At 34.5% G+C, this 25,418-nt stretch overlaps 1 pseudogene; it reads right to left on the minus strand.

Moving 5' to 3' along the window:
• LOC103560839 (small ribosomal subunit protein uS2-like) overlaps nucleotides 1-20,715 on the minus strand; it is a 76,391-nt pseudogene extending 55,676 nt beyond the window's left edge.
• Nucleotides 20,716-25,418: the final 4,703 nt, after the last annotated feature.

A 25,418-nucleotide genomic window follows, 5' to 3' on the forward strand; every position in this document is an offset into this window, starting at 1 on the left:
CACTCGGGATCCAAACCTGCAAACTCTTTGCCACTGAAGTGTAGCACACGAACTTAACCACTGCACCACTGGGCTGGCACCGCCCCCCCCCATTTGCTTTTTTAATAAAAGCACTTTACTTTCCTCCCCTTTTTTTTATTATTACATGTTTACACTATTATTATAAAATTCTAAATAAAAATGTTTTCACAATCTCTAATTTTGAAATTCCAACCTGAAAGCAGAGAACACTCTTGTGCTGAAACTTTTCCTGACTTTTGTGTTACCGTGTCTGGCACTTGCACAGTTTTATAGGTCAAGGACTATTTTGACTATTGTCTGCAGAAATCTGAGTGTATATCTTGAAGCTATGAGTACTCTGGTGTCAATAAGATATGCAGTGTTGTGGAACTTCATGGAAAGCTTCTCTAAAATAGTTCATGTTAGTTTAGGAACAATGATGAAAATAAAGTTTAACCGTGACTCATTTTCTAGTACTGAACCTCGGCAGTTCATTTTAACTTAACACGCCATTGTTTAATTAATATTCACACACTGTTTCCTGGAAATAGAGCTCTACTATCAAAAAAAAAAAAAAAGAAAAAAGAAAAAGGTGGCTTATGGGAAAAGATCTTGTGTCCAAGAAGTTAAAAATAGGAAGTAAGGAAGAACAACTTTTCTGCATGACAAAGACCACCGGCGGGGATTGGAAAGAATATGAACTCGTAATCTACATCCGTTGAGTCTTAGGTCTCCTTTCTTATATAGTGTTTTGGGTTTTTTCTTATCACTACATTTTTGTTGCAATATGTGCTCATTTAAGCACATAAAAATGGAAGATGTATAAAGATTAAATTAAGACATGGAACATCAACTAAATATTTGTTTTTTACATAAATAAATGTCATAACCTCGCTGATGACATATAATATGGTTATAATACAACAGTTAAACTTATGAGTCTGCAACAGAAGCTATCTATTGTTAAACAGGAAACAAAATTGAAAACAATCACATTCCAGCACACATTCCAGCAAAACCACTGGGACTATCAGGTCAGAATCTGAACTTTCATTAAATATTTATCACTGACACAGATCTCTGGCTCTTACATTTTTTGTAAACACTGTAGCATGTGTACTTAAAATTTTCAAAATTCAGTGTGAATATAATCAAAATAAATCAACCACATAGTTTGGCAACTCTGAAAGCAAAAATCACAGGTTCTATTTCCCAGGATTTCCAATCCTACTTCCAAGAGGCAACTATTTGTAACTTTGTTTGAATTTTGTCTTAGGTGGGTTTCTCCAAACTCCAAATGATATAAATAAGCTCTATTATTTTTTATTTTGATGACTAAATTAATTTGTATAATTTGTCTCCTTATCATAAAATATGAAGAAAATAGCTTATTTATTCCTCGCTCCACTTCTCCTACCCTCCTCCTTTGTCTGATTGGCAAGAGTTTTAGTAGCATTTTTGGTTCTTATCTTACTTAGTTACCTTTATAAATTTAAATAAAACACATAAATTCTTATTTCTTGTTCTATCAAGTTTGAACAATATTTCTGACTGTTCAAAGTTAGAATATTAATCTACATGTGTTCTTTCATTTCTCTCTTCTACTGGTGTACATTACTTTACGTTGTCCAATGCAAGAGTAGCTAGCTAACCAAGTCGAGTCAGCTTGATCATGTTTGGGAAGTAATGTATGTATGTGCAGACTATAATCCACTCCTCCAGTTATCACGACATTTTATTGAGTACCATGTATTAAATTTTCCAGCAAAAATGCCCATAGTAGATTCTGTTCTTTCTATTGAATCCTGCCTGGTATTGTTATTTTCCTGGGTCTATGGATTTATTATATAATTTGAAAAGAAGAAACGAGTGTTGTGTACATTATAAGGACAACTATGCATACTTCACCAAATAATCAGGTACTGGTGAGATTCCAGTCACCAATCATTTGCCTCTCTATGAAGGACGTTCCTCATTTCACAATATATACAAACATCAAATTGCTATGTTGTACACCTGAACTAATATAATGTTTTATGTCATTTGTTGTATGTCAATAATGTTGTATGTCAATAATGTTGTATCTCAATAATAAAAAAAAAAAGAATGTTCCTAAATTCATGACCAAATATCTTCTTCCCTTTCTCTCTGTCTCTGCAGTTCTCATTCTTTATGCATCTCTTTTTCTCTCTCTCTCTTTCTTCCTTGATTTTGCAAACTTTGTCATATGGATCAGCTCTCCTGAAAATGTTTTATTAAACGATTACCCACTTTTTGTCCCTCATTTCTCTCTCATTCTTCGCCCTTGCGATTCTGAATACAGAAGATGGTCTCAGAATGTATTAGGAATATTGCTTGTACCCTTGCTATTAGGAATTTTTTTCCTTTTGATAGCTTCAATTATATTTGGGAAAAGAGACCACTCAAACATGGCACTTAATCCTATATCTTGAACTGCTGCTAAGTAGTTAAGCGTCTTTCCTTTCTCGTAAATACAAAAAGCAAAGAATGAATTTTACAAGTGTCAGCTCTCCTCTAGATCAACCATGCATTTAATTCAATATTTATAGAGCACCTACCATATGATAAGAAATACTCTATTCATTGAGTGATGAGTGAAACGAATATGGATCTTACTTTGAATTCATAATTTAGTGAAAGAGGTACATGAACAAAAAACTACATACATATACAATTAGTTTCTAAAAAAGAGTACCAATAGAAATTACTTTAGGGACTCAGGAAAAGTCTACTAGGAAAATAACTTTAAAACTAAAATCCTATGTTTGTTAGCTTTGCTTATTAATCTTATTCTGTTTTTTCATCTCTCTTTTAGTATCATCTTACCTAAAATTTTTAATCTCATTGTTTTCCTTGCATGCAAAGCATCACTATATTTTTAAAATACTTTTCATAAAGTTCCCGAAGAAAGTCTTCTTCTAAAGTGTATTTTTATTAATAATTTCAAAGTTATATTTGCTAATATAAATAGTCCCCTTACTGGATTGATATTATTTATTTTTTCAACTTTTCTAACATTTTGGCATCCATTGATTCGACCCTTTTCTGATCAGGGATAGTACCATCCGAACGTACCATTTTTTAAAGAGAAATGTGAATCACTTTTCTCTGACAAATCGATTGGCGCAATTTTTTTCCCAATAATTTTTTGAATCTTCTTTGACACCTGGTTAATTCCAGTTGATCTTCAATATTGACTGAATATTTCTATTTATTTTGCATTTGAAGGCTTTTTATTTATAACTTATATTCCCTATTTTGAAGAGAATAAAGCAAATTGTAGAGTGGTTATGGGCTGTTTGAGTACTGTGGTAACAGTCTGTGTACGTTTTCCTTCTATTTGCAGCCTCTCAGATTTCACTTTGTGGTCTACTTTAGGAAGTTTAAGCCAATTAAGCAAGAAGCAAGGATAAAACAAAAGCCCCATGACTCACTGTACTTTTAAAAAAAATTATAACTATTTTTCCTTACTCAGGCAACATTTATCAGAAGTTGCAACTGTGGTTACCATGTTTTTGTCATATGTTTTATTCCACTTTAGCCTTGCCTTTGTGTTTCGCTCCACTGAGTGGGTTTAAAGAAAAATGCTCTGACAATGCAGTCTCTCCATCAGTTTTCTTGTTTTGCTGTTCTCTGATAGAGGAGTGGTTTCCAGTATGTTTTCTGTTTCTTACATGGCCTCTGCTACGTCTAGGTTTCTGAGTTCCAAGGTACAAACTGTTGTCAAAAGTTTCACAGTTCATCATGCCATGATTTGGGAGCATTTCTATTTTGGTCAAAATTGTAAATCTGCTAGCAAATATTCTTCCTAGTGTGTGGGATTGGTAATGTCCTGGTTTCAGAAAATGGCTTGTGTTCAACCTCCTAACTCGTATTCTTTCCTTTACCATTCTACTGTGAGCCGTGCAAAATGTGCTCAATATAAAGACAGCATTAAACCATAATAAAAAGAATAAGAGAACATAGCATGTAATTTGAATAATCGCCACTTCATTCACTTCTAATTGGACCACAGAGTGCATAGCTGTGCAAGTATGGGTATGTACAGATACAAAACTTTAACTTTTCCATTATTTGCTAGTAAAAGCTAACTCTAGAAAAAGGAAGGACAGAGGAGGGTAGCCATCTGTAACACCTGAAGAAATAATTTGCGTGAATATTTGTTAAGGGTTAAATATAACCTCATTTCAAAATAGAACTTAATAGCCATTTAATTTAGCTTTTCCTTTGACATTGGAGGTCAGGTCGTAGAGGGAACCAACTGTGAGAACATGGAGGGATTTTTATGCCTTATAAAGGACCTTGGACTGTATCCTGTATGCATCAAATTTACATGGGTAGATCTTTATTTTAGTTAGACCATGCTGGCAGATTTTCCAAATTTGAAGATGTTCAAAAGAAAAACAGAGGCTAGTTTTTTTTGTGTGAAAAACAACAAATAGAAGATACGCATAGAAATTGAGAAAGAAGGGAGTAGGAGAAGGAAGAATATGAAAAACCATTTGCCTGCCTCAACCCTACCTATTTGTGCAACATGGAGGCTGGTCCGTCACATATAGTGAAAGGACCAGTATATTACGGAACTGAGATTGCAGGTTTAGAATAAGTTATTTTTCTTCATTACCCCCAATCCCTGTATATTCTGGACATAGAATCTAGATTGAACTCATAATTTCCTAGATAAACAATGGAATTTCAACTCAGAACATCCTATTGCTAAAGTGGTATTACTGAAAGTTCGGTCTCTGATCCCAATGCCAATCCAAATAACAAGAAGAGAGTCTTGCATGAAAAAGAAAGGGCTTTACTTTGCCAGGTAGAGGGAGCAAAGCAAGGGCCAGTGCCCCAAAAGTTTCTTATTCTCCGTTAAGACATGGGTAGGGGTTTTTATTTTGGATTTTAGGTAGGGGAGGCAGGCCATAGACTTCTTGGTCAGTATTTTCCCATTGGCCTGTGTCTGGGGCTGTTTCCAAAGGAGGAGGCAAAAGGTTTGTCAGATGAGTGTCCTTGGCTGTTTATCTCCATGGTGGAAGGTAGGCTCTGACGTCAGAAAGCCAAGGAGTTGGGCCTGGGAAGCTTCGGTTTCTTGATATTCTCTGGACATTAGTTTCTCTGTAAAAGAACTTCAAGGTCCTGGTATTAGCTAGAACTTTATTGGGAGCCCAGTGTGAGGTCATCTGGAATTTAAGTTTGTAACTTCTATTTGGCTCTATAGTTCAAGGAGTCAGAGGTTAAAGAAACGAACATTTACGTGTGAGTGTAACTAAAGACCCAGGGAACTGGAAATGCCTGCTTTTAGTTTTAACCCGTATATGCTGGGTTCACTGTAGGGGAACTAATATCAGGACTGATATTAACTAAGAGCTGGTAACAGTGGGTCTTTCTGCTGAGAATATCTTCTTCCTATCACACACTTCTTAGCTACACGTTCATCGGCTCGTCAACATATATTCACCCTTCAATCTTACCTTTGGGTCTTTAACACTTACCTCTTGTGAGAGACCTGCTGTACCACCCCAATATAATTAAGCTCTGTTTTCTCCATCGTCCCAAGGTGATATATTCATCTGAAATTGACTGGATAACCAATAAATGTTGCTTAAGAATTGAATTGTTAATTTTCTAAAAATGTGTTAATTATATATGATTGAAAGCATGGATTGACAAGGAAACTTGGTTATACTTAATTTTATTATTGTATCTTAGCCTGTCTGATCCATTCCTGATTACTCACCAAAAAAAAAAAAAGAGAGAGAGCAGTGCGTTTTTCTTTTACAAAAGGAAGAAAATCTTCTGAACCCTCGTCACTCGACAAGAGATAAGTCCCAAGGAAGAATTTAAGACATTTATAGAAATAGCACCTTCACCAAAATGATACTTAAAGTAACCAGTAGTACCCAAATTAGAAAACCACAACATTTTAACTATGCTTTTTATCATTTAATCAATTTCAATGAAGCTCAAAATGAAGCTAATATCTACGCAAAATATTCTCATGGCCTACTTTATACAAAGTAAGAAGCACAATGTGGCAAAGAGGTTTACTTGTTCACCTACATTTTTTTATGGTTCTTCCTTTAATATTAGAACTCTTGGTTTTTAGCTGAACACAAATCCCCCTTACCCGGCCCTCACTAGGCTCTTTTTCCCAGCCTTCCTTGTTGTAGTTCTGGTTAAGTGATGAAATTTTGGCCAATGCAATGTGAACAGGCACGATCCCCGTGCTTCCAGCTATGCCCTTCAAATATGAGCATTTATAGTGTCTTCTGTGTTTCTTTTTCCTGCTGACTGGGAAAGTGGAAGTTACGTCAACTCGTTTGGATGCAGAGATGAAATCCACATACAGAGGATGGCTGAATCATTTTACTTGTCCTGGGATGTTTGCTTCTGGACTGCTATGTGAGAGAGAAATATGAGTCTATCTTAAACGACTATATTTATGGATCTCAAGGTTTCAAAAGCTATTTATAAATCAATACCAACAAAACAGAGAAAATTTGGTATAAAGAAACACTCTGAACCTGCAGTGCAATTAGTCAGAGAGTAAAGTCACATGCTCAGAAATTTGGGCCACCAGTCTAGGACCTCGGCTACTAATAACACAGTATTTCTATAGTGAAGTTATAGTTTAGAAAAAATCACATCTATTGTTTCAATGAATACTCATTAAATAACTATTTTGGACTATTTCCTGTGCCATTCAAGTAACCATGGGGATTACACTTCTATTTTGACAAATTAGGCTAGTCTGGAATCATATTGCATGAGTTGATTTTGGGGGAAAATTGCTCTTTGGTTAACAATCGTGTGCATATTTTGGGTTGAATATTTGAGAGGCAGAATGATATGAAAATGTGTCACTGGGAAGGACCTGTCTCATTCATCCTTTTATATGATATCATTTTGCTTCTCCTAATTGGTAGGACATTTTGTACATCTACGTAAAGCAGTTTGTAGACGCTATTGAAAGAATAGGACTCACAGCAGGTGCGGCAGAGTGAATGGGTTAAAGCAAGAGGGGAGAAAAAGTTAACAGCGTTTACCAGGTGTAACTCATGATTGGCAGCCATATTATCACTCCTGGATGCACTCTACTTGAAGTTATCAACACTGGCTGAAGGTCGGCGATTATAAAATTAGATTCCATCAAATAAAAATCTTCTAATCTTGCAGCTTTTCATTAATAAAGTTAGCCTTCTCTTTAATTAAATTTCACATCAAAAAGCGATTTTAATATACCAGGTCAAAGGCGGTAACTAGAATTTAACAAGCTACTGTGAGTCTAATAGCATATGGATGGTCAATAATGCTGTTGTCAATCTTTTCTTCAGATAATAGCTTTATGAAAACAATTATCTACATATATTTGAATTTAATAAATTTATATTGAGCTATATGCAAGGCATTGTAGGGGCCAGAAAGATGAAAAGGCACGCCTCTGCTCAGCTATGGATCACACATAATTGGAAGAAATTAACAAGAATACAAACAAGAGAAACTGATGAGTGCTATCGTTTAATTGAAATATGATCATTCCTTTTGCTGACAAATTATGCATGTTAGCATCACATTCTCAGAGGAAAATATGAATTTATTTAGCAGAGAAATTAAAAACTAAAATCTAGACTACATTTTTCTAAAATCCAATAGGGCTCCAAACAATATTTGTCGGCATAAATCACAGCGCAATGAATTTAGCAATAAAATATGTACAGTCTAGAATCTTGAGAGTCAGCTGAGGGAAATTTAAAAGGTTTCTTCTTCTTCTTTTAGTGGAGTAAATGTTTAAGCTTAAAATCAGGCAAAATAATTCTTTTAAAGCAAGCTTGAAAAACCTGTGGGAAGACATCATTGCACAACTAGGTTGATGATAAAAAGTATCATTTCTGAACACCCTCAGATGCACCTTAAAATGACTCAGTGGGTTGTAGAAACTAACACATGTTCATCCCAATTATTCTTGAAGCATCCCTGACAAATGTTTTCTTAGGAAAGAATGACAGACTGCTTTATTTTTTTTTTATGAGCCCCTTATTTTTATTCTGTCATAAGAAGCAAATGGCAGAGCTGTGATTTGGCTAAGCTATATAACAGAGGCTCAATTTGCACAATTTATGATACAGCATTCTTTAATCCATCGAGGGATGCAGGTTATATAGTATTTCGATAAAAGATGTAAATTTGGTTATATGTTAATGAATTCTATCTTGACAATCTTAAAAACATGCGAACAATTGATGGGGCAGAAACTATATATGCTACTGAAAGGTTTAGAAAATTCTCCCAAGTATTATAAAAATTTTCCACCTAAATATTTTTGTCATATAATATAATGTTAAAAAGTTAAATATGGATAAAAATTAACAAATGAGTTAGATCAAATATGACTACTATATGTAAATAGGTATGTTATATTGGAACATCTTAATATTTGAAATGTAAAAGGTCATCCTTTCATATTAACAAAGAGATTATCATTCAAATAGTAACATAAAATGTTGTTTCATGCTTTTGATAATTGCAAAATTTTGATAACAAAATTTTGGAAAATATATTGTTTTAAATAGACATCTATTGCTCTGCTTATAGAATATCTGTTTTTCTCTGAATGCTAAAACTGGCAAATGTTTCATCTATATTATTATTAAAATGATTGATTTTTTAAATTGCACACTGAATACTTCACATGGTTTGATTCTTTTAAACTGCTTTCAGTAGTTACCTAAAACACGGTATACTTTTTTTGAAGTTGCCAATTATTTTCTAATAAATTTCATTCTTCTGAAGACTGATTTTCACTTCATCTGATGAAAAATGTTGCTAAAGTCTCTTTTTACTGCCTGGACTTCTAAGTATTTCCGGTTCTGACAAATCATTTCAATATTCTGCAAAGACTGACATGGAGGGCAGGAAATAAACTATTGGGAGAAGCTCTTTCAATATGATTTACAATGCTATTTTCAAAGCTATTTACAATGACTATGTAAATATTGTGTGGAGTTAAGTCAAGTAATATATTGATTACAACTCTTTTTCAAGACATTTGTTTTCCCTGGATTTAATAATTACCTCAATTTGTATTTGTTTTCCTTTTTGTTTTTGGTGAGGAAGATTGGCTCTGAGCTGCCACCTGTGTCAGTCTTCCTCTATTTTGTACGTGGGACGCTGCCACAGCATGGCTTGATGAGTGGTGTGTAGGTCCATGCCCAGGATCCAAAATGTTGGCTCTCGGCTTCCTCTGCCACTTTCTCAACTCCCAACCTCTTATCTTTTGAACTTTATTTCATTTCTTTTATACTTATATAATTATATTTTATTCTTTGGACCAACTTCTAAATCTTTGCTCTTAGTCGAGCACATGAGCTTATCTGTAAATCATACTTTATCTTCATGATATTCAAGCTCTTTTCTGTTTTCTTCTTTCATGCTACAAGCCGTATTTCTATTACTTTTTTCTTTAGCAACTTTCAACAATGCATTTGATTTTTATTTTTGATAGTGGTTATGTTTAAGGAAAACACTGTTATAATTATCCAATCAAGATTGAAGCATCTTTTATTCTCATATAACATAAGAAAATTAACATTATAATTCTACACATTACTCTTCCATTTTCTTGGTTGTCATGATTAAATTGCTATGTGTTTTTATTACATATATTTTATTATCAGAATACTTTTTGACCTTAAAGTTTGTTTTGGGGTCTATATAAGGCACTTATAAAAATAAATTAAATGGTGTAAATCCACTTGTGCTTTCCTCAGTCTTGCATTCTTTTCTGATTTGTCTCTGGTTGGCTACAGTACATGCAAATTCCAGTAACTGTTTTCAGAAAGCTATATATTCTGGGTAGTCTTTTGTCTTAAATATAAGTGATGCCTGGTAGCAGTTGCTTGTTTTTTTTAACTATCAAAAACATGAATTTTTGTTTCATTTAGTTTTTAGTGCAGTCAGCGTGTCTAGCGACAACTTTTTGAAAAATATTTTCTTATTTTTAATGCATGTTCCTTTTATTTATCTATTTTTTCTTCTCAAGATATCTGTATTGTTTTTTCTTTATTTCCAAAATCCAAAACTTTTATCTTTTAATCTGCAGAATTTTGTCATATGAGGAAACTTATCATTTAAATAAGTCTTTAGGCATTGCTTCTATTAATTTGTCCCTGTGTCTTACTCCAGAACTATATAATTAGTATAACAGTTATATTCATGTCTTATTTTTTCATATTATTTTAATTTCTTTATTTTTCATTCTTTTGAATAATTCTGGAAACCATCCTAACTTTATTTTTCAAAAAATGATTGTATATTTTTTGTAATATTGATTCTATAGTGTAGTGTGATTTTTTAGTTTTATCTTTAAATTAATGATCACATAATGATCTCATAATGTTCATGATCCATAAATGATATTAAAAGTAAGCTACAATACACTGTTAAGTTCTATGGTTTGACAGATACATTGGAAATATTACACTGTTTGCTTTTGGTATTTTGATGAAGGGGCCTTGTCTTTCGTTTACATCTTTTTAAACCTGGTGTCTTTTCTATCCACCCAAATCAACTAAAACATTTGAAGGTTCTATTTCTAGTTGATCCCACAATCACAGAAATGCATCAGATAGCATTGAAATTTCTTATTGCAGTAATGCCATTTGTAACATTTAAAGATAGAGAAAGTAGATTTTTTTCAATAATAAGTAATTTTTTTTAACCTGAAGAATGGGAGTGAAACATTCTAAGAAATTTGTTCCTAGAAAAAATTTGATTCAAATTAATTTGGTATGCTATAACAATGAGCCAAAAGCAACATGACAGCATTCAAGATGGTTAAACGTAGTGATCTGCATTTAGATTGAAAATATTGCTTGAAATTATTTTGTATCAAAATAACAGATTGTTTTCCCTCATTGGGAGGTGATTATGAGGTAAAATGTATTTATAAGTAAAATAAACAAAATGTGATTGAGTATATTTGTAAATTTTTCTGAAAAAGCTAATTAACACTGCTACTGAACAGTGTATCAAAACCTAGAACACATAAAACCTAGAACATTATGTTTATGTTTGTCACTACCATTAAGTAGTTCTTTTTTTTTTTTTTTTGACGAAGATTAGCCCTGCGCTAACTACTGCCAATCCCCCTCTTTTTGCTGAGGAAGACTAGCCTGAGCTAACATTTGTGCCCATCTTCCTCTGCTTTATATGTGGGACGCCTACCACAGCATGGCGTGCCAAGCAGTGCCACGTCCGCACCCGGGATCCAAACTGATGAAACCCGGGCAGCAGAAGTGGAACGTGCAAACTTAACCGCTGTGCCACGGGGATGGCCCCCATTAAGTATTTCTTTACCACCTAGAAGGATTCAAAATCAATTTAAATGTAAGAATTTTGAAGATGTCATAGAAAATAATATAACGAAATGGGTAAATAAGTTAGCCAAAATACTTGAAGACACGTTAGGTGAAAGAAGGATTTGTCTTGCTTTATGCGACTCCAGAAGGCCGAAAAAAGCATAAAAGGAGGTTATACTAGGATCTGTTTCAGCTCAACAGAACCTTTGTAATGAAAGCTTACCTTCTCCCAATGCAGTGACTTATCTCTTTCTAGAAAGATTCACATAGATGCAAGATTGTAGAGGGGGTTTTCCAGTTCCTCTTTCTTCCAACATCAAATCTATATTTAGATTCTGATATAGGACTTGATTTCAACCATAAAGATATTTTGATAAAATTTGAGAAGTTTTAGTCACCAACGTATAAAAATGGACTAAGAACTGTATAAGCCTTAACTATAAATCATTTAAAAGACTGATTGATTAATTCATTCATTTAAAAAAATCTATCAAATCAATAGCCTGTTCAAAGTGCAGTGTTAAACACTGAGAATGCAGCAGTGAAGGAAGCAGCTATTGTCTCCACTTGTTTGGATCTTGTGGTAGGTAGGCTGAATGATGCCCCCCTTCCCAAGATATCCGTGTGCTAACCCCAAGAACACTGTGAATATATTTGTTTACATGGCAAAAGGGAATGTGCAGATGTGATTTAGTTAAGGATCTTGAGACAGGACGATTATCCTGGGCTATCCAAGTAGGCCCAATGTAATCAAAAGGGTCCGTATAAGAGGGATGCAGGAGGGGCAGAGTCAGAGAAGGTGATGAGATGGTGGAAAAGAGAGAGAGAAGGACATGTGACAACGAAACAAGAAGTCACAGTGGTGCCTTGAGCTGAGAAACATAGGTAGCCCGTCGAAGCTGTAAAGGCAAGAAAATGGAATCTCCCCAAGAGCGTCCAGAAGGAGCGCAGCCCTGCAGACACCTTGACTTTCCCCCAGCGAGACTGACTTTGGACTTCTCACCTCCAGAACTCTAAGATAACAAATCTGTGTGTTTTAAGAAACTAAATTTGTGGCAATTTGTACAACAGTAGTTAGCAACTAATACAGAGTTTCTATTTTAGTATTGTCCTACAATTTTCATTTATGGAAAGAGATAAAATCAGCAGTGATCATTCTGGCAGGAACTGCTAGCTATTCTCCAAATCAGCATTTTCTCTTCTTTCTGGAAACAAAGTTAGACATTTCCCAGCCTTCCTGGTGTACAGGTGTGGCTCCATGACTAAGTTCTAGTCAATGGAATGTGAGCAGAGATGATGCATCCATTTCCGGGTCAGGTATTTTTAAGAGGAGGTGTGCTTCCTTTCTTCTCTTTCCATCTTTCTTTCCTCTTTTCCATCCATATGCAGAGGATGCCAAGAGGTCCCAGGAGATGGCAGTTAAGAAACTTTGGGCTGTTATCTAAGTAAGACATTAGGTCCTATTCTATTTGATTTCTTTCTTTCATATTATGAGGTTCATTTTTTTTCTGTAGTTAATTTCACCCTAAGTAATACAGAAATTATTAGTTTGAAGTGGGATGGTACCGTACCAAAGGAAACTTTAACGTGGTATTGGCACTGGTTGTTAGATGGCAAGCCCAAGTTTTGGCCTCAGGGGTGAGGTGTTGGGCAGGAGAAATGGGCACTCAGTTTTTTCCAGTGGCCAAAAAACAGAAATATCATCCTATAGAATCATTTAGAGAGAATGTCAAGTACCTACTTGGTGGTAACTGTAGGACAAGTTTTCTCAATAGTGGCACTATTGGCATTTTAGGCAGGATAATTATTTTTTGTGAGAGGCTGTCTTGCACATTGTAGGATGAATAGCAGCATCCCTGGCCTTTATGCACTAGAAGCCAATGTACCCTCTCACAGTGCTGACAACTAAGAATGCTTCCCACCATCACCAAACATCCGCTGGAGGACAAACTTACCCCCACTTAAGGACCACTCTTTTAGGAGAACCTGGCAGGAAGAGTCAAAGCATTACTTGGTGTGTTGTTTCTTACATTATACGAATACAAGAAAGAGAAATGAACTCAGATGAGGACTGATGGGTTTAAAAGCATAAACCAAAAAGAATATACTATTTTGGGGGGGGGTTCCACAGTTTTACAAAACAAGCCTGGCTTTGCATCCCAAAATGTAGGAGATAGGGCTGCAAATGTTTTGAGTTACAATGATTGTTTAAAACTTCTCCAAATCAACACTGCAGATCAAAGAAAGGATTTTTCTTTTTTTTCTTATCAAAACATTTTTTTCCAAGGGGGTTTAGAGATACTGAGAGACACAGAGAGATAGAGACAGAAAAAACGTTAAGACTATAAGGAAGCCTAATCTGTGTCTAAGAAAGAACTTTGGCTATGATTACCAGCATATGGTGTTAATAGATTAGAAGGCTATTAAGTTTTTAGGTGATTCATTGCCAAGGAAAACACAAGACTTGTAACCATAAAACACCTCTAGGGCCATCAAACATTCACAAACAGAAAATGGGCTATATAGAGGTCAAGTGGGGCATATTTATCCGGACCAACACTAGACATCACGGTGAGTGATAATATGATAAGAAGGATATTAGAGAATCAGAGCCAACAGATATGCATAAAAGAGAGAAGGGAGTTTCTTTTCCGGCCATGAGATCTGAACGATAAGTCTTCTTGGAGCTTACACAGCCAGATTCCATCACTGCTGTATGTTTCCCATTCTTATCTTTCCCAAATGGGAGGGGATTTTTTTGGTAGTTATTCTCTTCTTCTTCCACAAAGACATATGATTAGACACGGAAGGTGTGTGTGCATAATTGACCATGTAGTTTATGGGATTCCAGGCTAGATAGCCTGTGCATTGACCAAGATGTCCCAGACAATGAGCCAGATGTAACAACTGGATGGGGCTATTGTCTATTTGGGGATGTGGATAAGTATGTTCCATGTGTAAAGTGGGGCTTAGGAATATTTAGTAACCACAAGTGATGATCCTTGCAGAGAATATTAGTAGTCTTCTGAAGATCTTTTTGTCCTGCTAGACACATAGCTGGATCACCTTCTCATCTTCCCTTGGAATTAAGTGGGTTTTATGATTGAGCTCTAACAAATAAAGTCTGAAAAGCAATGTATGACATTTCCAATAAAAAACTTTTAAAGAACAGATATCCCTCTTCAATTTTCCTTTTTTCCACCTACCAAGTGAATGCTGATGGTACCCTATCAATGATGGAGTCATTGGATTATTGTACAGAGAAAATCTAATCATGAAGTGACTGTTTTGGATTATTATATGAGCGCTTAAAGAAATACGAAAACAAATCTCTTGTATTTGAGCTGTTGTATATTTTGGGTCTATTTTTTTTACAGTAGCTCATTACTAATAATGGTTCTAATTGTGTAGTGGGATCATATTTTGTAAATAGTGATTTTTTCCTAACGTTAATTAAATAAATAGTAAAACATTTTCTCTTTCTTTCTCTGTCTTGATCTCTCTCATTGTTGCATATACACACAATTTAAACACATGGGTCTTTCTGTATTTGTGGATTGATTTCCATGGATCAGAGTCTGGAACAGAGCAGAAATACATGAACAAGACCTGCCTCAGCGACAACCTGAGTCCCACTTACACTGAAGTCAGTGGGGCACACATGATACTGGGTATCCACAAGTAAAAGACAACACTTAGGACAAGATGCTCCTCACCCACCCCCTCTATAGCCAACATACTTTGTAATATTGCATACTTTAAATGCAACCTTAAGGCAAAGAAGATTCCTGAATCACAAATATTTGATTTCTACCACTGTGGTGAAAGAAGACGCAAAATGAAAAAAAGTATTTTTTTCTAAAACAATATTTTTGTTCTTCTGCACTGAGCGGTGGACTGAGATGTATATTCACTTTAGTTGTGGCCTAAGTCACATAATTTCTATATTATCATATCATCTTAATTCATGCTACTTCATAGAGAGTTAAAGACAAAAATTAATTATGCAATTTAGCAGATTTATATCCTTACTGAAATGGACAGGTCACTAGAGGGTCATTTTAGGCACATAAATTTGAAAGACCACATTAAAACAATGCATAAAAATCTTCTGTTGTAATAGCCTTTTAAAATAGCTCCAGATGTTTTAAATACATTAGTGATAGGAACTGAATATACTATTTCAAATATAGAATTTGGAAATAAGCACAAAGTTAAACATATAATAAAAATTTTTGTGTGACTAAAGTTTCGGATGTTTTTTACCATAACTTTTGCCCAGCTTAGAATTGAAATGCAAGTGTAAGTTACATTGAATGTTACATATTGTCTCATTCGACAGAATGTGTAAGAATAGTGTTTCGAATATAAAGTCATAAATATATGTGTCTTTCCATGTGAACTCACAATCATGACTGCCTGTACACACACACACGCACACTCTCAGCATACATACACAGATATTTGCAATTTGTGAATTAACTTGTTAACTTTTATGTCCATATTATAGATGGAAAAGATCATTGCTAATTACAGCCAATATATAAAACTTTCTTTGATTGACAATACATTTCGATTTACAAATACAGAGGATTTTTTTTACAAAATTTTCTTTGTATACAAGCTATAAGATACAAATTTAAAAAAATAATTTTTCAGAAGTAGTTTATGATAGATAATTAATCCATTTGAGATGGTAAAAATTTTCTGAAATTTCTCTTACAGTATAGGATTCTTAATCATTGGTTGGTAGGTTTTTTAAATGGGATAAACATAAAAATAAGACGACTGATTACTCATTACTGCAAGGTAATAGATTTTATATATCGTGTTATAGTCAGTCAGTTCCTGGGCTTAACCTTCTTGTTTGGCTTTAGCTCTGAAGGACCTGAGTGCCCTCAATATCCATTTCTCGTAACTAGGAGACTAGAATTTAATTTGTTTCATGTTTCACCTTCTCCTTGACCATTTGGACTGTGCCCACAGGTGACCTTGATCATATCCTTCCACTGTTTCAAGATTCCATGGAGTAAACAGAATTCCGTCTCTTAAATAACTCTTTCTATGTTCTTTACACCTTCTGAAATCCAGGTCACATACTCATTTCGTTTTATGAAACCACCAACCCGACTCTCAATGAAAATTTTACAATTTTATATCAGTTTATTTTCAGGTGTTGCCTTTTCAGGTTTTGACCTATGAAGTCAGATGTCAAGCACTCAATTATTTCTCCAAATCCACTACAATCTTTCTGGTATTGCTGAATTCTTATCTGAGGATTTTTTCTAATGCACAGCAGTCTTTTATAAGAGTGTCATTAAATACTGAGAAGTTAAAATGATCTTTGAGAGGCAACATTAATAGAAATTTAATATTTTCTTTTTGAACTGTTGAAAATTTTCAAGTAATTTATTATTTATTTGCTAAAACATAAGAAATCTCTTTGAAATAGTTCCAGAAATTAGGTGTAAATAAAGCATTTGTCTCATGGTTGTTTACAAAGAGGAAGAAGAAGTTGCTAGTAAATTAAAAGTAACTTGAGTGCCGTGTCTTCATGTCTTTATAATTCCTCACTTGATCTAGATAAGAGGTCAGTGCTCAGGGGAAACAAATATAAACAGCAAAACAAAATAATTAAAAATCGAAAATCAAAACAAAAGTATTTTTGTGGTTTACCTTGAATCAGCTCAAAGAACATCCCAGCACACAGAATTCAAAGAGAAACTAAATTATTCTGAAGCAAAATACAATATTTATGGTACACAGAATGACAACGGTAGAGATATTGCCAGGTGGAATTTCAATTCATTCTCGTACAAATAATAGATGCATAATCAGCGCTGAGCTGAGAGATGGTCACTTTGCCACCTCATTCACATTCAGATACTACAGAGATGATGCCACCCATCACAGCAGGTACTGAGTACGGTCAATTACATATGATGGACGTGTTGGGCAGATGAACTTTAGTGGACAAAACAAAGACAGATGAGTAATACTGATGTTAAAAGTATAGGAAAGTAACATTTATTTCAAAAAAAGGGAACAGTATATTTAGAAATTATTCTTTTCCCCCTAAATCCAACTCTCGTTAATGTCTCTTTCCTCAATTTTACCATTTTTAACAGAATAGAAGGAAAGTGTTTCAAGTTTAAGTCATAGGACTTGGAAACAAAACTAAAACTGGTGATAGGTTTCAATGGAAACCAAGTAAGAGTATGTCTCATTAAAAAAAGAGCTAATCTTAGCCATAGATCACCAGATTTTTGTCTATAATATTGTAGAGATTTTTTTAACCGCATACTGATTCTTTTTTTTAGCCAGCAACTCTTACTGTTACTACTTAAGACTCTACAGATAGTGTTTTCACAAATCTGCATTCGAAACATGGGGATTATTGGACTGCAAAAATCACATTATTTGCTTTTGTTGAGCTAAATATGATTTTTCATTGGCTGAGTCACGGAGGACCTCAAGAAAATTACAGGTGTATTGTGCTTACAGAAGACCTGAAATGAGTAGAAAACATCAATTATAAGATCAGTGCAGTAACTTATTTTATACACTTTGCCAGTCTTAAACAAAGAACTTCATTTCTTCATATTTCTAGTAAAGATTGAAGGCTGGTCTGTGATGTGTCCTTTCCTTTCCTGTATCATAGACAAGCAATGTCTACCAGAAGAGTGAAAAATAAATAAATGAAAAACCAGAATGTTTCTACTTTGATTGGCATGCATTTACTTCTTAATTTGTTATGACGTCATTTTAAGAATTCAACGATATAGATCTCATATGTAAATCTTTACTACTCTGTTAAAAATTCTTGATATTGTATTTGTGAATTTTTATGAATTATATATTTTGGTAGGTTAAAAATTACATTGACAAAATAACTTCTGTGTAATTTCATGTATGGCAGTGTCAATAGCTTATCTGCAAAATATTGGGGCTATTGCCAGTTGTTAATCAACCACACACATTTCATCAAAAAGTTTATCTTTGAATAGACTTTCTCATCATGCAATGAGCTTGACAGTATTTAAATGCAAATTGGTGTGCCATTAGTAAACTCTATACTCAGGAACCACTAAATTACTTTTGACTCGTAATTAAACACTTGTTCTAGGCATTTGAACTCTTTGTCCTTGTTAGAACAACCAGCTTGTGGCACATATTTGAACACTGACAACTGGCTTCATAAATTGAGTCTCACATCAAGACATTCCCAGGCTTATCAGAGAACACCTGCACAACATTTATTTCAACCATTACCATCTTAAGTCACTTGACAAATATTCTGATGATGAAATGTATTTCTACTAACATATTTGAAAAATATTTAGTTGTTAGTAATGATGACTGACACTAAGATGGTAAATTGCATTATGTGGAAGAAAGAAAAATGGAAACCATTCACAGCTCAGTGTGTTCAACACATCGGGCCCTGATTATTTCTGATAATTTCCAAGTCAAGTGAGAGAATTAAGTCGTATAAAAAAAGTAAAATGTCATATAAATATATTTTTAAAATGAGAATCATAACCAAGCAAAAACTGATAGCATAATCAAAAAATAAAAAAACAAAGAACTTGCCATAGGCTGTGCAGTTAACGAGCAGTGCAGCTACAATTCCCAGGCAGAGATGCCTGTACCAAGCTCATGTTTTTCCAACTACAAGTTGACACCTCCACAGAAGGAGCAGTGCATAGATAATTAGAGGGAGAATATATTATACAGGACCAGAAAGCTGGGTAGATGAATTTATAATTGTTGCTGTGGGCAATTACATGCAATTGAAATGTCCAGATAAATAGTAGTTGGTTTTTCTATTGCCTGGTTTCTTGAATGACATATGCATTAGCCAGCCATGGATAGGTGTACCATTTATCAACGATTACATAACCAGTGAGATACAGTTTTTGTTAATCCAGATTGAAGGAGACATGACAGTTGAATCCAAGACTAATCCTATACTGGATCCTGTACTGGCAGAAAAGAAAAAAGAAAATGCATTGTAAAGGACATTAGAGGGTTGATTGACAAAATTGAAGTTAAGATGGTAGATTAGATAAAAATATTCTACCATTGTGAAATTTGCTAAACTTGATAACTGTATCATGGTCAGGTAAGAGCATATCTTATTCTTAGGAAATATACATTGGAATATTCAAGAATAAGTTTTGGGATGTATGCCACTTACTCTCAAAAGGTTCAGAAAAGATAAATAAATAAATAATAAATGATACAGCCAATTAAGTGAAACGTTAACCTTAGGTAAATTTATACAAACTATAATCATGGTTTCTCTATACTATTCCTATTCCTGCAACTTTTCTGCAAATTTTCTATTATTTTCAAATAAAATGTTCCCAAGAGAAAGAAAAAGAGAGATTTTAATCTTGTTGAGGAAAATTACTTTTTTCGTATGAGAGAATAATGCTAAGCTGTAGAAACAAGACAAAGTTCCAAACTATTTCTACAAACAAAGACAATAGCAGAAGAGGACAAGCGAAGATCAAAATGAGGATGAGGAGATCCCCTCACCTCTCAGCAAATCAGGACTGTGTCCCCTCAGCCTTCTCTATTTGAGTCATTAATTTCTACCTCCTTAATGGATTATGAGCATACAAAGTTGTTTCAATATTGTCCTTCTTAAAAAGAAATACTTTCTGATGCCTATTTGTCTGTGTTTCTTTGTTGCAAAACTTCTCAATAGAGATACACATATCCATTGTTTCTACTGGGTTACACTTGTCTCTATTAACCTAGTATCATCCACATCCCTGAATCCATCTTTGTCAAGGTTTCTAATCCCCAATGTACTGATAAAATCTAAGACCAGTTCTGAGTCCTCATTTTACTGATGACACAACAGCATTCAACCAAGTTGATCAATTTCTCCTTGATGAAAGCTTTTTTCTTTTTTGGCTGCATCACTTTTCTTTTCTTTTGAAAGGAAATCTAGCTATACATTCAACCATCCATCCATCCATCTCACTAGATTTTTTTTAGAAATTCACACGTGATTGTGAAGGCAGAAGTGAAGCAGCAGACATGTTGATTTATGCTTAGAAGATCAGTGTGGCGTCAGTGCTTGCGTGTGAAACACACTTTGTCTCAGATCTGCTGGCACATCTTGTTGGTATAAAGCAGAAGCTGTACCTGCAGTCCCTCCAGCTTCCACCAAAAGCCGTCTTTCAGCTTCTCTAACTCCTGGGTCAGAGACACTCACCCTCCAGTGGCTTCCTGTTACACTTAGAGTAAATCCCCAATAGTTGACGTTACCTGTAACCCCCTGCACGGTCTTGTCTCTATCATCTCTGTTCTTATCACTTATCATATTTTAGCTTTTTCACTCCATCCAAGTCATATTGGTATTTTTCGCAGCTCATAAAATTTCCACCTCATATTCCTCTTCCTAGAATAACGTTCTCTCAGATCTTTACATGGATCCATTATTTCATATATTACATTCAAGGTCTTGCTCCAAAGGAAGCCATTTCTCTGACATTTCTATCTAAAATTGCCACACAACCATTCCTCTATCTTGACATTCCTTTCCTAATTTCCTACACACACACACGCATCTGTGGAGGCATCAGCTTATAGTTGGAAAAACATAAGCTTGGTATAGGCATCTCTGGCTGTGAATCCTAGCTCTACCGCTTGTTGACTGCATGGCCTATAGAAAGGTTTTGCTGTTCTTTTTTTTGATTATGGTATCAGTTTTTAGTTGATTATGATTCTCATCTGGACTATTTAAAAAATATATTTATATGACATTTTACTTTTATATATGACTTAATTCTCCTACTCAACTTGGAAATTATCAGAAATAATCAGATGGGATCTTTGGAAGGTAATTAGGTTTAGATGGGGTCCTGAGGGTGTAGCCCTCATAATAAGATTACTGCCCTTATAAGTAAAGGAAGAGACAGCGAGGCCTCTCCACGTGGGCACAAACAAGAGGTCACATGAGCACAGAGGTAGGTGGTGGCTCTCCACAAGCCAAGAAGAGGACAGTCACCTTCAACTGAATCTGCTGGCCTCTTGATTTTGGACTTCTCAGCCCCCAGAAATGTGATAAATAAACATCTGTTGCTTAAGCCACCCAATCTATGGTATATTGTTATCACAGCCAGAGCTGACTGAGACATTCATTTAATGCCATTTCTGAATTGAGTTGAAATACAATTTATGATAAAAAAAAAAAAAAAAACCAGCATGAACTAGTGAAAGGGTATGGAAAAACAAAGGAAACATAGACTTTAGGGTTCATGTAGCTATTTAGTTTCTTTGTTTGTTTTTTGTTTTTTTTAAATATTGACTCCAGCATTTACTCCATAACTGGGGAAGTTATGGAGCTTCTTTGCTTCAGAATTTTCTGTTTCTCCAATGAAATAATAGCACTTAAGGCACAGGGTTTTTTGAGGGGGTTAAATAACTTCTCTGTTCAGAGATTTCTCACAACCTAGTAGTTTCTCAACACTTGTGCTTACACCACAATACTGTGAAAAATGTACAAGAGAGTATTTTGGGGCGAGTCAATGACAAGCATAGGGCTTTACTATATATCTCATATTTCCATATCTCATCTCTTTGTATTTCTCATATCTTTACTGTATTTCTCATATCTCCAGTGGTAAAGTCAGATAACTATTAGAGAAACATAATGAAACTTATTACATACACTAAAAAAGTTTCTAAAATTAATTTCCTCAAATTAGATTAATAGGAGAATATAAAAATCAACCATAATTCTACAATTTCAAGAAAAATCACTGCTAATGTTAAATATTTTTATATACACTTTCAGAAAGATACATTCTAGCATCAGGTATTTTTTTATGCATACATACGTTTTAATTTTCTTGAATAAGTCCTGAGAAGGTTCATATAATGGATGGATATTTGCCATTATGAGAAATTGACAGATTAGTTTCCAAATGGGTTGTCCCATTTTCTTTCCCACAGCGTTGTTTGAATACTTCAGTTGCACACATAAATTAACTGATTTAGCCTCCCTTCCAATCCTTTGAAGTCAGTATTATCATCATACTCATTTATAATGACCAAGTCAGGCTTTGCACCCATCTAGTTTGATCGGGGAATGGGTTCTTAATCACTACATCACACAAGCTCGCAGCAAGCTCATTTTAATTCCATTCATTTGATTGAAAAAGCAGAAATTAAATGTGATTGAGAATTTAATCTCTTGGCTATCATATGGAGGCTTCCATTTCCTCTGGCTGCATTGGTTCATGCATATGAACCATTCTTTCTCTGCTACCCAAGCTTCTGCTTTAATATCTGCTTATTTTTGGTCTTCATCCAAAGGGCAGAGACTAATCCACTTTCCTGGTCAAGAAGGGTCCCCTTTGCTGTTCCACTTGCAATGCTTCTCTCCGAGTCTCCAACAGCCTCTGAGTTGATTCTCATAGTCTCCTCACTTCAATAAGGAGAATAATCTTTCCCTCCTATTTTTCTACTTTTTAGTAATCAGGCCACATAACCTGCAAGCTCTTCTCCTCAAATTCCTAAATATTTTAATAAAACAATTTCTGAAAGTGTTTGTGCTTTTGCTGTTCAGGCTTATAGTATATGCCCCTGGGGGCATGGACAGGGCCAAACAACAACGTGAGCAGCACAAACTCAGACCTGGAGCCACCCTAGTACAGAGGACTTTTGCCATCATTTCACCAAGTTAGATAAATCCTAGGACCACCACCCCCGTCAGTCACTCTCCTTTCTCCTATAAACATTCTCAAAAATGCTGAAATCAGTCTTTCAAGCTCAAGTGAAATCCAAACAGCAAATAAATTCAGCTTATATTAAAAAGCCCGAATAGCTATTTGATATTGTGAATCTTTAAGAAATAAGCTCAAGTTGTTTGCTCAAAATTTTCAGTTTTTCAAATGTAATAGCATAAAAGCCGTGCTGACATGGTGTAGAATGTGCAAGGGTTAATATTGTGGTTCAGATACTCATTCTAGAAATACAATATTATTACCAAAGTGATGTTTTCTGACTCCCAAGGGATAGATATCCCATTAGTTATAAATGTAGCTCTTTTTCAGCCACGAAACATTAGATTGAAGATAGTCCCAAGACTGTCAGAGCAGGTCTTGCTCTTTTTCGGTTACAAAATAGCTGTTAGGTTTCTGAAAGGTAAACTATACGTCAAGGGTTTTGATGACATTGGAAATATACTTTCGAAGTGATGGATTTTGGGTTATAGGTACATACATAAAATGATAACTTTTATTCAAAGTCCTAAAAACATAAATAAAAAATATAACAAGGAAAGTTACATTTATGTAGCACTTCACACTGCATCTACCTCTGTTCTAAGCACGTTTATAAACTCAACTAATTTCGAGAACCACTCTGTGAAATAGCTATCATTTTTTCCCCTGCTTTTCAAATAAGGATACAAGGTAGAGGTATAAAGTGTCTCATCCATGATTATATAACTTTTGGGGTTTGAGCACATGCTATCTGGCCCCCATGTAGAAAGGAGTAGGGTCTAACTGCTTTTTGTTCTTGGAAATTTTAATGAAACTAGATTTTCTTGGACCTCAAAATAGAAAAATCACCGATTTTGAGAATAGAGGTAATCATATCTTTGGTTCTTTTCCCACAAGCTATTTTTGAAATATGGACTTAAACATGTACAGATAGATCATCTGTCAGTCCTTTATGTTTTTTCACAGAATGAAATGGAAGGACACTTTTTTTTTGGTTAATCTCCCTAATTAATTATGCTTTAACTTCATCCTGAAGGAGAACTTCCAAAATAGAGAAATAATAAGAAATACTTATATGTATATCCAGTCTTTATGTGGCAGAAACGCTAAGTCATTCTTGCTCTCTCTGTATGGAGATTAAATACTAGATACCATTCCTTGGTCAACTGTGGCCCACAAGTGACTTATTGCCTGGAAAAATAAAAAGTTTTACTTTATATGTACTCTATGTCAATACTTTACATATAAGTAGCCTTACCAGTTTGGGGCATTTGATAGACGTGGGCATTAGTACATTTTAAAAGGAGGGTGATACATCTTTTAATTTGTCAAGTGGACTAAGAGGTTGGCTAATGGATGCGGGACTGGATGGGGTCTAAGGGTATTTCCTCTCGGTTCCAACTGCCTGGCTTCTAGTTTTGTGTCTGATGCTTATTAGCTATGTGACCTAGGAAAGTTTAATTAATCTTTCTAGGTCTCAGTTTCACCATCTGTAAAATGGTATTAACAATGACGCCTATCGGATAAAGCTATGAGGAACATTAAATAAGTGGTCCATGTTGAAGTGCTTTATATTATGTCTGACTTAAGGAAAGTCCTCCATAAGGGTTAGCTTTCATTTCTTTTTTAAGAATAGAACTTGATCCATTGTATCATCTACACTCTTTATTTGACCTACTTCAGGAACAATGGATTGCAGAAAAATTGTACAAATTGTGGTTGTTAATCTAGAGTCTACTGACATCTAGGATTTCTGACCTTCATCGAGTCACTCATTTCTAAAGCTTTCAGTTTAATTACTGGCAAAACAGAGTCAGACTAAATGATTTTAGTCTCCTCCAGTAATAAAATTTTATGATTTTTATTAACTGCATAAATCTTTATGTGATTTGGTCATTCAAAATGTTGAACATAAAAAATTTCCAACACTATTCAAATAAAACAATGATTTTTTTATAGAAAAAATTCTTTTTGTTATTTTAAGAGTCCCAGGGTCTCTAGTTTTATTTTTGCTGAAGATAGACAAATTTTGCAATCATCCAAAAATAACCTTTAATGGAACTAATTACATGAGAAATTATGGTTTGTAACATAAAGAAGTGGGTGAATTTATTACATCATATAATTAAAGGACAGATTCTGAGACAAAATTGAAACTAGTGTATTCTTATTTCATCTTCATATTACAGACATAAAATGATATACATAATCAGTATGTACTGTCATCACTAATATTCTTACTTTCTCTATTATTCACTAAAGATATAATAAAATGCTACTCATGGTTAAAAATGTA

Source organism: Equus przewalskii, chromosome 31 (assembly GCF_037783145.1).
Source record: "Equus przewalskii isolate Varuska chromosome 31, EquPr2, whole genome shotgun sequence".
In the NCBI taxonomy this organism is placed as follows: domain Eukaryota; kingdom Metazoa; phylum Chordata; class Mammalia; order Perissodactyla; family Equidae; genus Equus; species Equus przewalskii.